The 15,633-nt window shown below is 38.5% G+C and overlaps 1 protein-coding gene across 1 annotated transcript in view; it reads left to right on the plus strand.

The window, feature by feature from the left end:
• Positions 1 to 15,633, plus strand: part of LOC105481305 (sphingosine-1-phosphate phosphatase 2) — a 149,748-nt gene that overhangs the window by 127,246 nt on the left and 6,869 nt on the right. The window lies entirely within an intron of this gene.

Genomic DNA, 15,633 nt, shown 5'->3' on the forward strand with positions numbered 1-15,633 from the left:
TAGGAGTGTTTTCGATTTGGGGTTTTTTCAGATTTTTGAATATTGGCATGTACCAACTGAGATATCTGGGGGATGGAACCCAAGTCTAAATATGAAATTCATTTATGTTTCATATACACCTTATACATATAACCTAAAGGTAATTTTATGCAATATTTTTAATCACATGTGCAACTCATCACATGAAGTCAGGTATAGAATTTTTTTTTTTTTTTTTTGAGGGGGAGTCTTCACTCTGTCGCCCAGGCTGGAGTGCAGTGGCACCATCTCGGCTCACTGCAAGCTCCGCCTCCCGGGTTCGCGCCATTCTCCTGCCTCAGCCTCCCGAGTAGCTGGGACTACAGGCGCCCGCCACCGCGCCCGGCTAATTTTTTTTTGTATTTTAGTAGAGACGGGGTTTCACCATGTTAGCCAGGATGGTCTCGATCTCCTGACCTCGTGATCCGCCCGCCTCGGCCTCCCAAAGTGCAGGGATTACAGGTGTGAGCCACCGCGCCCGGCCTTAGAATTTTTTCATGTGATGTCATGTCAGTATTCAAAACGTGTTGGATTTTGGGCATTTCAAATTTTGAATTTTCAAATTTGGGATGCTGAACCTATATTGCATAAATATCAGTTTATTAACAATCAGAGCAAGCTGTTGTATAAGCATATGGCTGGTTATATTCATGTCTGTTCATCACAGTAGGTTGCAAGTCCTTTGAAGGTAAGAATCTTCTTTTATTCACCTTTGTATACATTCTCCCCCAGCACACAGTTCCCAGCAGAACACCTGGCAGTAGTGCACAGTAAATGTTGAGTGGATTGCAGTGGTTATTATCTGTCATCTGTTGATAAATCTATTTTTTCTCCCTTATTTCTCTGTACTTTATTGAGTCAGATTTGACAAGATTCATCCATTCGTCTGAATATTACATTTAACTTGGGAGCCCAGGCCAGATCATACATTTATTATTTTTTCAACATAATTTTGTTTAGCTTATAAACTTTTTTTTTTTTTTTTTTTTTTTTTTTTGAGACAGAGTCTTGCTCTGTCATCCAGGCTGGAGTGCAGTGGCATGATCTTGGCTCACTGTAACCTCCGCCTCCTGGGTTCAAGCGATCCTCCTGCCTCAGCCTCCTAAGTAGCTGGGACTACAGTGCCCACCATCACGCCCAGCTAATTATTTGTATTTCTAGTAGAGACGGGGTTTCACTATGTTGGCCAGGCTGGTCTCAAACTCCTGATCTTGTGATCCGCCCACCTCAGCCTCCCAAAGTGCTGGGATTATAGGCATGAGCCACCATGTCTGGCCAGCTTATAAACTTTGACTTGTAAAAATGTAATAGAGTGTCTTGGAATAGCAAATACCATCCAAGCATGGATGTCCACTTTTGTGTTTCCAAAACTCTGAGTTAACTGGCAAGTGCAGAGCTGTGTAAGAAACGACCATGGAGTGGTGTGTCAGCAGCATGAGGCTTTGGGGTTGTTTGAGGCACCAGTTCTTAGGACAGAGGGAAGACTGCTGGCAAGAGTATCTCAAGACATGCTGCATTATGCTTTGCACACTTCATTTAATAAATGGAAGGATGATATAACCAGGGAAGGAAAAGAAAGTTCTACAGTTCCTAATGGAATTTAGAATTTCATAGAGGCCTGGTACCTAGGTCTTTATCTGGATATAGGTATGTAAGTAGTGCCTAGAGATTAAGAATAGACTTTTAGAGCCTTATTTGTATAGGACGAGATATGTGCAGTCCCCACTTTTTTGGTTCAAAATAAGGAAAATATTTTATTTATTTATTTATTTATTTTTGAGATGGAGTCTCACTCTGTCACCCAAGCTGGAGTGCAATGGCGCTATCTCAGCTCACTGCAACCTCTGCCTCCTGGGTGCAAGTGATTCTCATGCCTCAGCCTCCCGAGTAGCCAGGATTACAGGCATGCGCCATCACGCCCAGCTAATTTTTGTATTTTTAGTAGAGACTGGTGGCCAGGCTGGTCCTGAACTCCTGACCTCAAGTGATCTGCCCGCCTCAGCCTCCCAAAGTGCTGGGATTACAGGAGTGAGCCACTGTGCCTGGGCAAGAAAAACAATTTAAAACTTTATAAATTTTTGTTAACCTGTGGTGTGCATAGAGAAAAGTAAACAAATTGTAAATGTGCAGCTCAGTTAATTTCCAATAAAGTAAACACACACCTAAGTAACCACCACCCATGTTAGGAAATACAGCATTATTGGTACCTCAGAAGTTCTCTCATATCCTCTACAGTGCATCTCCCCAAAGGTACCTGCTCCCCAAATCTCTGACACCATAGATTAGTTGGACTTCATATAAATGTAATCATACAGTATGCTTTCTTCTGTATCAGGTTTCTTTTACTCCCTGTTCTATTTGTGAAATTCACCATGTGGCTGTATGTAGCTCTCATTCATTAACTTTTGTTGTTGTGTAGCATCTAACTCATAACCGTACCACACTTCATCCCTTCTGATATTGATGCATATTTGGATTGTTTCCATTTTGAGACTACTCTAAATGATGCTACCCCAAACTTTCTTTTATATGCCTTTTAGAACAAATATGTACATTTTCCTCTGGAGTATGAATGTAGAAGTAAAATTACCGGGTCCTGAGGCATGCATAGGCATGCAGCGTTAGTATGTTCCATTGTGTTTTCCAAATAATTAGAACAATTGGCATTCTCACCAGTAGTGTCTAAGATTTCCAGTTCTCCACATCCTTATTTGCACTTGCGAATATCCTCTTATTTTCCCCATTCTGGTGAGTGCATCTTTGTATCTCATGTGGTTTCAATTTCTCCCAGTAATGACATTTAGCTTCATTTTGTTTGTTTCATTGGCCATTTAGGCACCCTCCTTTGTGGGGTGATGATTTGTCTTTTCCCTTTTTTTAAATTGGATTGCTTATCTTTCACTTACTGATTTATTGGTGAGTTGTTGGTCAGATACATGTATTCCAAACTTCTTTTTCTTTTTCTTTTGAGACAAGATCTCACTCTGTCATGCAGGCTCACTGCAGCCTTGACCTCCCAGGTTCAAGCAATCCTCCCACCTCAGGGTCCTGAGTAGCTGGGACCACAGGCATTTGCCACCATCCCTGGCTAATTTGTGTTATTACTCAGAGATGAGGTCTCGCTATGTCGCCTAGGCTGGAGCTTTTCCTACTCCATAGCTTGCTTTTTCATCCTATTGGCATCTTGTGGTGAACAGAAGTTCTTCATTTTAATGTAGTCCAGTTCATCGGTATTTACCTTATGGTTACAACTTTTGTGTCCTGTGTAAGATATTTTTTGACTACTAAAAGGTCATAAAGATACTCTGTTATTATATTTGTGGGTTTTATTATTTTTCTTATTTGTATCTATAATCTACATTGAATTGATCTGTGATTCTTTTTTGTTCTACATGAATACCCAATTTACTCAGCACCATTTATTGAAAGGGTTACCCATTATCCTTTTACAGAAACATCGGCTTTGTCAAAAGTCAAGTGACTGTACTCTATACATACTGTCGTTCCCTGTTATCCTCATTGTATGCATTCCAAGACCCTCAAAGGATGTCTGAAACTGCAGGTAGTACCAAACCCTATATATACTATGTTAATTCCTATACATGTGCACCTGTGATAAAGCTTAATTTATAAATTAGGGCCAGTAAGAGATTAACAACAACCACCAATAATAACGTAGAACAATCATAACGACATGCTGTAATAAAAGTTATGTGAATGTGGTCTCTTTCTCTAAATATCTTACTGTACTGTATTCACCTATTTTTGGACTACAGTTAATCATGGGTAACTGAAACCACTGAAGACAAAAATCATGGACTGTACTCAGTACTCTTGCCATTAGTCTGTTTGTCTATCCTCATGCCAGTGCCACTGTCATTATTTACTGAAGTTTTGTTATAAGTATTGATATCAGGTAGTGACAGTCTCCCAACTTTGTTCTTCAAAATTATCTTCAGTATTCTTGTATTCTCATATAAATTTTGGAATCAGCTTTTCATTTTCTCCAATGCTGGACTTTTTATAGGGATTAAGTTAAATCTATAGATTAATTTGAGAGCTGGTATCTTTTAATATTGACTATTCCAATACGTGGGCACAGTACATGCCTCTATTTAGGTCTGTAATTTATCTTACTAATGTTGTCGTTTTCTGTATAGAGGTCTTGCAGATCATATATTAGATGTCTCTCTAAGCATTTGATCTGCTAAGTGCCATTCTAAGTGCTTTACATATATTAACTACCTCATAGGGTAGTCAGCAGAAAACTAAGGAGGCACTATTATTATCCCATTTTTACAGATGGGACATAGAGAAGTTAAGTATACTGACCAAGGTCGTGTCACTGTTAAAAGGCTGAACTGAGATTTTAAGTTAAGCAGGCTGACTTCAGAACACATGCTTTGAATTACTAACATGTTCATGAATGCATTTAATTGCAAGCAATGAAAATATATTTAATATCCATCAATCTGATCTTGTTAAATAAAGCATGGTATGTCCAAAGAGTGGAATATTATAGAGGCCTTAAAATATAGTTTTCCGTTGGTATAGGTGGGAGACTGGTTCCAGAACTCTCCATGGTTATGAAAATCCACAGATGTTCAGTTCCCTTATATAAAACGTCATTGTATTTGCATATAATCAATGCCTATCCTCCTCTACATTTTAAATCAACTCTAGATTATTTACAGTTTCTAATATGTAAATTCAGTGTAAATAGTTGTTATGCTTTATCGTTTAGGGAATCATGACAAGAAAATAGTCTGTACATGTTTCTGTGCAGATACCACCATCCATTTTTTCTTTCAAATATTTTTGATCCAAGATTGGTTGAATCCAGATGCAGAACCCATGGATATGGAGGGTCGACTATAATATAGCTCTGTTATTTTGGAAAGGTGCCTGTGACATATTATTAATCTTTTTAAGAAAGCAAGTTACAGAACAGCTTGTACAGTAGGGTGCCACTGTTGTAAAATTGTGAGTGTGTATGGGCATTAGTTATGGAAACGGGGCTCTGAAATGCATTTTTAATAGAGGGTCTAACTTGTTATTATAAAATAATAAAGCTATTTTTATTTAATGGACAGAGAGTATTCTTATTCTCCTCCTAAGTAATAGCTAGTGAAAAATAAAAGCACATAATAGCTACTGAATGACTGAATAAGTAATTATTTGAGCTCTATTATTATTTACATGAGTATTTCCTGGAAGAGAGGAAAGATTTTAGACTTTATTGCAATGAAAAATAGCTCTACTTTTTCCACTGGTACTTGCATTTATTATGATTTCTTTCTTTGCTCTGTGTCTTTTCTTTCTTTTTTTAAAATAGAACAACGCTTAATATGAACTTTGACAATCAAACAAGTACATGGGTTTCAAAGAGCTTATGTTTTTTTATGTTTTTTCCCTTTTGTTTTTTTTTTTTTGAAATAGGGTCTCATTCTGTTGCCCAGGCTGGAGTGCAGTGGCACAATCTTGGCTCACTGCAATCTCCTCCTCCCAGGTTCAAGTGATTCTCCTGCCTCAGCCTCCCAAGTAGTTGGGATTACAGACATGTGCCACCACGCCCGGCTAATTTTTGTATTTTTAGTAGAGAAGGGGTTTCACCATGTTGGCCAGGCTGGTCTCGAACTCCTGACCTGAAGTGATCTGCCCGCCTCGGCCTCCCAAAGTGCCGGGATTACAGGTGTGAGCCAACACACCTGGCCTTCAAAGAGCTTATGTCTTTTGTCTGTTGTTGTTCAGGAATCAATTTTAAAACTCTCAAACCATTGATTTGCAAGATTTCTCTTAATCATTACAACCCTACCTCCCAAATACAATTGAAAAAGGGAACTGTGTTCTCAAAAGAATTAATGTCTATCCTTCCTTTCTCTGTGGTGGCGGTTTCCAAATGAGAAATTCCACCTTAAAGAGTTTAGAACTGAGCCCAGCCAAGTAGCCTGTCAAGAGAAATAGCAGATTCCAGCCCATCACAAAAGGGCAAACGGATTGTTTATCCATCACAGCCATAAAACTGCCTAAGAACTGGTCTGTTACCAAAATCTATCTTGTTGGTGAATTGATGAACACTGATTGGATACAGCGGATGTTGAAGAACAAAGTAGCTGGCTTGCAGTTACGCTCTGAAAATTAGCTAAGGGTCTGGAACATCATTTTAATCTCAAAACACTGCTGAGGTCTGTGTTTACGTATGTCTGTGGGAATGTTCCTTAAAACATGCTCACTTGGGAAAGGAAATAAACATGTCATGTATCATATGTTTAAATGCATACAGGGTTTCCAGTAAGTGCTATGATTTATTTGATTTCTTAAAGCCCTGACACCTGCATAAAATTAATTCATGTGCATAGGCCTATGGCATAGTTGGATTTCCATACCATAATACTGAGTACTCACCACATTTCTGAAAGCAAAGGGTCACCCAAGCACCACAACCTTGTACCTCATTACATCTTGGATGTCACTTCCCCATTGTAATAAAATTAAATGGTTTAACCTTCTGCTCACTTGAAACATACTTAATAACAAGGATGTCACAATCTCTGTAAGTGAGATTGTCCAGCCTCATCAAAAAGAGAACATGGCCATATTTGACTTCACTGGAACAATCTGCAAAAAACAACTAACATTTAAAAAATCTCCAGTAATCTCTAGTTCCTAGTATGTGGAAGGGATGTAAAGTATTTCCCCAGGGAGCTTTGCTTTTGCACAGGACCAGGACTCAACAGCTCAAGCAACATGTCCCAAGGTCAGTGACAAAGGGCTGGGATAGATTTACTTTCCTCTGTATGAGAGCACCCATGTCTCCAGGTCTACAAAGAATTTCCAGATTTTTCTCTTGTGCCTATTTGCGCCTATGTATTAGTATATCGGAATATCACTCTAGGACTTTCAAAGACTATAAGAGCTCTAATATAATTCAGATGTTTTTATTCTTTTACACATGTTGCAAAAAAAAAGAAAAAAAAAAAGAGCATGCCAGAAGCTCTGATGTGCCCCCTTTAGCATGAAGAGTTCACATTGGCCTTTGTGATTTAGTGAGGGGAATCCTCTGACCAGCAACCTCAGTGTCACCTGGGAGTTTGTCAGAAATGCAGATTCTCAGGCCCCTCCCAGACCTACTGAATTAGACCTGCATTTTAACAAACTTCCCGGGAGATCTGAATGCAATACATAGTTTGAAAAGCACTGAAACAGTCTAGATACACATCCCAGCAAATATGGTGACAATGTCAATTAAATTTCTACCTGCATGGGCCTGCTTAACAATTATATTGCATCCAACATAACTCTTTTCTGTTCTCTTACTGCTCAGAGGCCTCTCTGCCCACCCAGATTTGAGCAACATCGCTTGAATGTTTGACAGTGCCTTTGTGCCTTCTAGCAGATTGCCCTTCCCTAGGCTTGTCATTCTCGCAAGCTGCTTAGCAGTTGTCAAAGATGATGTTATAACCTGCCTGGGGGCTTGATCTAATGTCACAATCCTATTGGCCTGCCAAATCCTGTGATTCATTATAAGTAGAATGGTTCATATTCATGTGAATTATGGGTGGGGAAATTTTGTCTGTTTCATGAAGACCTCTGTTTGGACGTGTTAGATTCTGTGAAGTCAAGACAAACAAGTGATTATATCCTAAATCATGCTTGATACGAAATAAAGTTTAGAAATATATAGTATACTCAAATACATTTCCAGTTGATACTGATATTATACAAAGTATGCAAATTATACTGTTATACTATTATATTATCACATCGAGAAACAGAATACCTGCCTTACTTACTTTTTAGCAAACCAGTACCATTTAAAGAGAACGTACAAAGGAAAGCAAAAGTAAATTATAATTGTTTTTACATGCAATATCCATATTCAATCATCTAACAATTTTCTTTATAAATATTTAGTCATATAAATAAACAACTGAAATAATTATGTACTTGCTAAGATATAATTTTAAATGGTAAAATAATAACTCCCTTCCAAAAATGAAATGAATATGTGTCAAAGATTTTATTAAATTCATTAATTAATGAAAGTACCAGTAAGATTTAATGAAGGAACTAGTAAATATGTATAGACAATCTAATAAAAAAATATTACACAGAGATTTCTCGGTTATATACAGAACTAGTTATACGTCCTACAGGGCTACTGTCCTACAGGGCAACAAACTAACCTTTGTAGGTTTCATTTCCACCAAACAGAAATTATTTGCATTTCAGCCAGACAAAAATCTACCAACTAACCTGTCATTTCACTAAGTCTGAGATCATTGATCAATAGTAAACAATAAGTTGAACAAAGTACTTTCCCTTTTATAATCCTGGGGTGGCCTTTGCCCCATATGACATAGAAATCAGGTTTTACCTTCTGTCCACGTTTTATATAATTTTTCTTAACACACTTATAGAAAACCATCTTCTGTTAAACTTCATATTTCAACTGAAGGTTTAAATATATTCACTTTCCAAGTGGACATGTATTCTAAAATTACAGAATGTGCAAATTGACACACTTCTTTCTACCTCATGTAGTTACTCCTGAGCCTCAGTCAGTTTTCAGTCTTTTTCAAAGCCTTCTCTTTCCACACCTAGTGATTTTTAGTTCGAGACTTGTAACAATGCTAGGATACCTAAGGCGGCTCAGAGGACCGTCATGGCATGGAAAGGACATGCTTTCAGTGACAGAGTGCCCACTCAAAGACCCATTCATATCAGGCGATTCTACTGCTTTTGCTCATACCATGTGGCAGGTAAATCAGCTTCCTGCTTTTGACTGATCCCTACGGACATTGAGGTGCTTTCAATAGGAAATTAATATTTTTGAACTTATGCATTCACTTTTCTCCCCATACATATGCTAATTACATGTAGGTTTCCCTCTGTAATCATTTATATTCATATTCATGAATAATGTTGCCTCCTCCTTGTGATTTGGCTGCTATTGAATCTCATCTGCATTATTCTCAGAAATTGAATTCATTTGGAGCTAGCATAGAAAAGAATAAATATTCTGTTAACTAGGAAACATTGACCGATCTATGACTAAAAGTTATTTTCTAGAATAACTGCAGTGTTTTGGTTTGTTTCCGTTTGTTTTAATGTCAGTGTCTGCTTGCATTCAAAGCATTCGCAGCATCTGCAAAGAAGTGGGTCTTGGCTTTTACTCTGCTCTCGGCTTCAGCTCGCTCTGTGAAGGCAGCCAAGGGCAGAGAAGGCCCTTCACATTCTCAGCAGGGGACCTGGCAGAGGGGAAGATGCCAGAATCATAGAGTTCTCGGCATAAATAGTTTCAAGATCTGAATGCATTCTTTCCTAACAATTGACTGAATGGGTTTGTTCTCTCCCCTTCTTTCTCACTAGCTAACCTTGTGTTGTGTTGGCCTGTTCAATAGCATTCTTCAGGGAAGATGTTTGGAGATAGAATGGGAATTTGTCGCAGTAAACTGCATATGGGAATGTGATGTAGGGTCAGAATTAGTAACTGCTGGGAGTTTTCATGTTTAGGGTCTGCTGTTGAGATACCCAGAGATGTTTACCAAAAAAAGGAGTGTTTCAGTTTGGCTAAGAATGAAAATACTCTATTTTATGGGTTTATATAAGCATTTACTTTAAAAATTTGTTCTAATGCTTGGGGTAGCTCTATTAGCATTCTTTTCTACACACTGGAGCTTGTCTGCCTCTATTATTGTTTCCTGTAATGAGATATAATAAGCTCAAGCTTTTACCTAAATATCAAGTTTTATAACAGAAAATGAGAATAGGTTAAAAAATCAAAGGGATTTAGAACTTTCTGTATTTGAACGTTGGAAAATGTTAGTTTTGTGTAATGATTTTTTTTTTCCAAATAATTTAAAAGACTTATACATATAAACCTTGGATGGTAAACTGAATTAAAGGTTGACTGTATTTCAGACAATGTGATCCATAGGGTGAGGCTGGAAACACATCTTGTATTTTTTTTTTTTTTTTTTTGAGACGGGGTCTCACTCTGTCACCCAGTCTGGAGTACGGTGGCGCAATCTCAGCTCATTGCAACCTCTGCCTCCCGAGTTGAAGTGATTCCCCTGCCTCAGCCTCCTGAGTAGCTGGGACTAAAGGCACGCACCACCACGTCCGGCTAACTTTTTGTATTTTTTAGTAGAGACGGGGTTTCACCATATTGGCCAGGCTGGTCCTGAACTCCTGACCTTGTGATCCGCCCACCTCAGCCTCCCAAAATGCTGGAATTACAGGCGTGAGCCACCATGCTTGGCCTATGCCTTTATTTTAAAAGTTACTTGGATCACGGAGGAATGGTATGTTATTATATAGATTCTTAAGGGTATTTCATTTTTTTGGCATGATATGAAAATTATAAACAATCATTTCTACTTTAGTCTGTTTTGAAACATTCTGATTTTCACATTTTGATTTTTTTCTCCTTGATTTCATTATATTATAATAAAAGTAACAAGTATTGACTAGAAAATCTGGAAGATCCTGGAGTGTAGAGAAGATAATAGTCATTTGTAATGTCACAACACAGAGAAGAAATGACTCTTAACATTTTTATTTCCTTCTGACATTTTATCCATGCTTACAAGGATATACTTATATAAAATTAGGATCATCCTTTCTGTAAAGCTTGTATTCTGTTTAAAACATCTCACTTATGGTTACCTTGAAACTATAGAAAATGAGGTTGCAGAAATTTGTCTTTTCAAATGGAAAATGTTCTGGCTATATTATTAAATAAGAAAGCAGCACAGCATGGTTTTTATCTCATTTTTGGTGTAAGCAGCATAATATGCTTGATTTATCGTTCTAGCTTCTTTCTTATGATGATGTATGTTCCATACTTTATGCATTTTTGCTTGTTTCTGATGTTTCTGTAATGCAGCATGTGTTACTTTTTGGATTTAAATGGCATGAGCTGAAATAACCCAACAAGAATCATCCCTGTACGTAAACTTCATGAGCAGCCTTATTATCGTCTCTGGTTCTTTTCTTAGAATCAGTTCCTAGGAGTGGAATCGCTGGGTCTCGGTGTTCGAATATGCTGTATATTTTGTATACTTTGTAGTCTAGTTATATTTCTCTATGGGAAGGAGATTTACATTTGTTCTTTGCAAAGTAAAGAATATTTATTCTCACCATTTTTGCTCTTGTATCTTTCCCTTATCATGCCTTTTGCACCATTCTCTTTACCTGTCTTCCATATATTTCATATATTCCCTATCAACCGTCTGCACTGTTTCCTCTCTTCTCCCCATCTCTCAAATCCACCCATTCAGGACAATTATCCCCATTTTTTCCCTCTGTTACACGGTCATCTGCCCTGTAGCTTGCCTCTGCTGTCCTGTAGAACCATGAACCATTTTCCCTCTAGCCTCACGTACTGTGCCAAGCACTGTGCGGCTCCAAAGAAGTCACCTCCTAACTTTGAATATGCAAAAAAATAAAAACAACAGATTCAGTTCAAAGACAGATATTTTGTGAGCTTTCATAGTTTCTCTGAATTTAGTAGCTTAAAAAAAAACTGATATAAAAAGTTGTTTTCAAATTTTCAAGTATTTATAGTCTTTATTTTTAGAAACTGTTGGGAATAATTTTATTATAAGAAATTTAGAGACTGATATTAGAAAGCTCATTAGCTAGAGTCCAAGCATTTTCCTTACAAAAATACCTATGTGTCTTTATTACAATGTCACCTTTATGGCTGAAAATCTCACCAACAGCCATATTGACTAAAATTACTTCTGCCTCAAATGCTGGGGCTATGAACCATAATAGTCTAGTCTCCTGATGCATTGAAGATGAACAGAATTCATTTATAAAAAATATTCCAACCAGATGTCTGAGAATTTGGTTATAAATCAGCAATTACAAAGGAAGACAGAGGAAAGGAAGACAGATTTTTATTTATATATTGAAACAATGGGTACTAAGTATTATAGATAATTGGGATAAGGGAAAGGCATTCCATTCTTATGCCTTTGGATCCTCATGGTTTACCTCCCACTTTTGAGTGAGAGCATAAAATGTTTGGTTTTCCATTCCTGAGTTACTTCACGTAGAATACTAGTCTCCAATCTCATCCAGGGTGCTGTGAGTGCCATTAATTCATTTGTTTTTATGGCTGAGTAGTATTCCATTGTATATATGCCACAGTTTCTTTATCCACTAGTTGACTGATGGGCATTTGGGTTGGTTCCACATTTTTGCAATTGCGAATTGTGCTGCTATAGACATGAGTGTGCAAATATCTTTTTCGTATAATGACTTCTTTTCCTCTGGGTAGATACCTAGTAGTGGGATCAAATGGTAGTTCTACTTTTAGTTCTTTAAGGAATCTCCACACTGTTTTCCATAGTGGTTGTACTAGTTTACATTCCCACCAGCAGTGGAGAAGTGTTTCCTGTTCACCACATCCGAGCCAACATCTATTCTTTTTTAATTTTTTGATTATGGCCATTTTTGCAGGAATAAGGTGGTATTGCGTTATGGTTTTGAATGACACAAAGGACTCTGGGGACTTGGGGAAAGGATGAGAAGAGGGTGAGAGATAAAAGACTACAAATTGGGTGCAATGTATACTGCTTGGGTGATAGGTGCACCAAAATCTCACAAATCATCACTAAAGAATTACTCAAGCCGGGCGTGGTGGCTCACGTCTGTAATCCTGGCAGTTTGGGAGGCCGAGGTGGGCAGATCACCTGAGGTCAGGAGTTTGAGACCAGCCTGACCAACATGGAGAAACCCTGTCTCTACTAAAAATACAAAATTAGCCAGGCATGGTGGTGCTTGCCTGTAATCCCAGCTACTCAGGAGGCTGAGGCAGGAGAATCACTTGAACCTGAGAGGCAGAGGTTGTGGTGAGCTGAGATCACACCATTGCACTCTAGCCTGGGCAACAAGAGCAAAACTCCATCTCAAACAAACAAAAAAAGAACTTACTTGTAACCAACCACCACCTGTTCCCCAATAACCTATGGAAATAAAACATTTAAAAAAGACAAAAACAGAGAAAGGCATTCCAGTGTCCCAATGCCTGTAACTCAATGTCTACTATGTGTTAGGCACTAGGCTAGGAGCTTTGTGGAATAATGCAAAGGCCCCGACCTTGCTGATCAGACCCTATAATCAATGTAGCGGAAAGGCAGGTAACACACAGCAACAGCAAAACGCAATGCAAGAAGGGCTTTTGTAGTCACATTCAGCAAGTGCCTTCACATTCGGTTCAGGGAGAAAGCAAGAGAAAGGTTGGTTCCAACTGTGTTAATACATGAAGATATTTTAGAAAGGAAGTAGCTTTTAAATGTAGCCTTAGACGCACCAATATGACCTTGATGGAGGTGGTTAAAGTGTGCTGTACCTAACACAAATGCAAAATTTTGACCCTAAAATTGTATTAGGCATATTTGGGAAAAGCAAATAGACCTATGTGAGTGGGGCAGAAAGTTCTGATGGGAAAGTGAGAGAAAACCTGGAATGACAGGATTAATGAAACCCATGTCATAGAAGACTTTGTAAACCTCTATGCTAGTATTTCCGAGTTTTCTATTTAGACTCATGACATCAGAATTACCTTGTGGTGTTAAAATGTAGACTCCTGGGCCACACTTCTGATCACAATCAGAGGGCAGTACCCTGAATCTGCATTTTAACCATCTTCCTAGGAGATTCCAATGCACACTAAACTCTGAGAACATTTGCCATTGAAATAACCATCAGGGCAGTGTGGCCTAGGGGTATGAGGAAGAAAGGATTCGTCCCTTTGGAGGTCCCTCTACCAGGCAAGTCTCAAAGCGGCATTATTTAGCTCTGTGCATTATAAATTTAGGTAAAATGACTTTTTATCTTCCAGGCTTCATTAGGGCACGGACTTGAGTCCAGTGGAGCTGCCTGGGAGACGATCTGAGTGGGAGAATCTTCTGTCCCCCACAAGAGAGAAGAGACCTGTTTGCAGTGTGAGGCTCATTCACCTGGCTCTCCTCCTTCCCTCAGAATTCTTATGCCTTTAAAACCACACAAACAAAATGCCCTCAGAGCTTCAGGAGTGAGATCTTATCACACCAACCTGTGTGGAGGACACAGTGAGGGTCCTGAGATCCCACTCATGTGAAGTTGAAAGGCAGATACTGTTTGGAAGAGGAGAAACTGAATTTTATCTTACTTTTTAAAAAGAGGTACTGTATTCACATGATACAAAATTCAAAAGGTACACAGGGCATCCTGTGAAAAGTCTCCTCCTGACTGTCCCCAGCCATCCAAGTAGCACCTCTGTGTATTCAGGTGAAAGGGTATCTCTGTACCTGCCCAGCTTTTAAAAACGGAAATGGTAATATACTGTATGCACTGTTCTGCACCTTGCTTTTTAAAATTTGTCAGAGCTTCCTTGTTCTTTTTGCAGCGGCGTAGTATTCCAGTCCGTGGCTATATCATAGTAAAATTTAGTCCTCTATAGATGGAACTTGGGTTATTTCCAGTGTGTTGCTATTACAAACAATACTACAACAGATACCTTGTAAGTATCTCCTTTTAAACGTGAGCAGTTATATCTCTAAGGTCAAGTCCCAGAATGAGATTGTTGGGCTGGAGGATAAATAAATGTGTAATTTTTAAAGCTATTGACAGGCTCCTCCCCATAAATGTTATACCATTTTGCATTCATATGATGAATGAAAAACAGTCCCTCTCAGTTCACCCCTACAGTTTCATTAACAAAATGTTAAACCTCTGCATCTCTGTCAGCAGGGACAGGCAAGGAGTCCATTCTCTGCATGGTTTGTGTGGGAAGGTGGAGGAGGGAGCAGCTATACTGGGAACCTCGCCAGGGGTCCAGAGCCTGCTTTGCAGACAGCGGTGGGCATTCAGTGGCAACAAAAGAGCCCACTAGCTTTTTAGTTTTTGTTTACGTGTCTGAAATCTATTTTGAAATTTTAATTTAAAAATTAACAGTAGAATTGACTTTATGTTTGGCATAAAGTTCCATGAATGTTAATACATGTATTGATCTGAGTGACCCCCACTAAAATAAGGAACAGTTGCATCATCCTCAAACCTCCCTCCTCCCATCCCTTTGGAGTCACAACCTCCCCTCACCCCGAAACCCCTAGGCAACTGCTGATCAATTCTCCATCACTATGGTTTTATCTTTTCGAGAATGTTATCTAAATGGAACTACACAGTATGTATCCCTTGGAGCTTGACTTCTTCGGTTCAGCATAATTTCCTGGAGGCTTCATCCAAGCTGTTGCACACATCAGTAGTGTGTTGCTTTTTACTGCTGAGAAGTATCACAGTTGATTTACCCGTTCACCCATTCCGAGCATTGGAGTTGTTTCCAGTTTGGGCTGATTATTAATAAAACTGCTATAAGCATGCACGTACCATTATTTGTGGGAACATAAGTTTTAGTTTCTCCCTAGTATAATTTTCATACTTTATTATGAGTAAGCTTAGGGATATTTTCGTACATTTAAGAGACATTTGTATTTCCTTTTCTGTTATCTGCTCATTTCTTTTATCCATTTTTCTTTTTGGTGGTTGTTGATTTTTATTTTAGAAAACTTGGTTTAAGGGAGATGACAGGACATCCAAATGAAAATGTTTAGCATTCAA

Source organism: Macaca nemestrina, chromosome 11, assembly GCF_043159975.1.
Source record: "Macaca nemestrina isolate mMacNem1 chromosome 11, mMacNem.hap1, whole genome shotgun sequence".
In the NCBI taxonomy this organism is placed as follows: domain Eukaryota; kingdom Metazoa; phylum Chordata; class Mammalia; order Primates; family Cercopithecidae; genus Macaca; species Macaca nemestrina.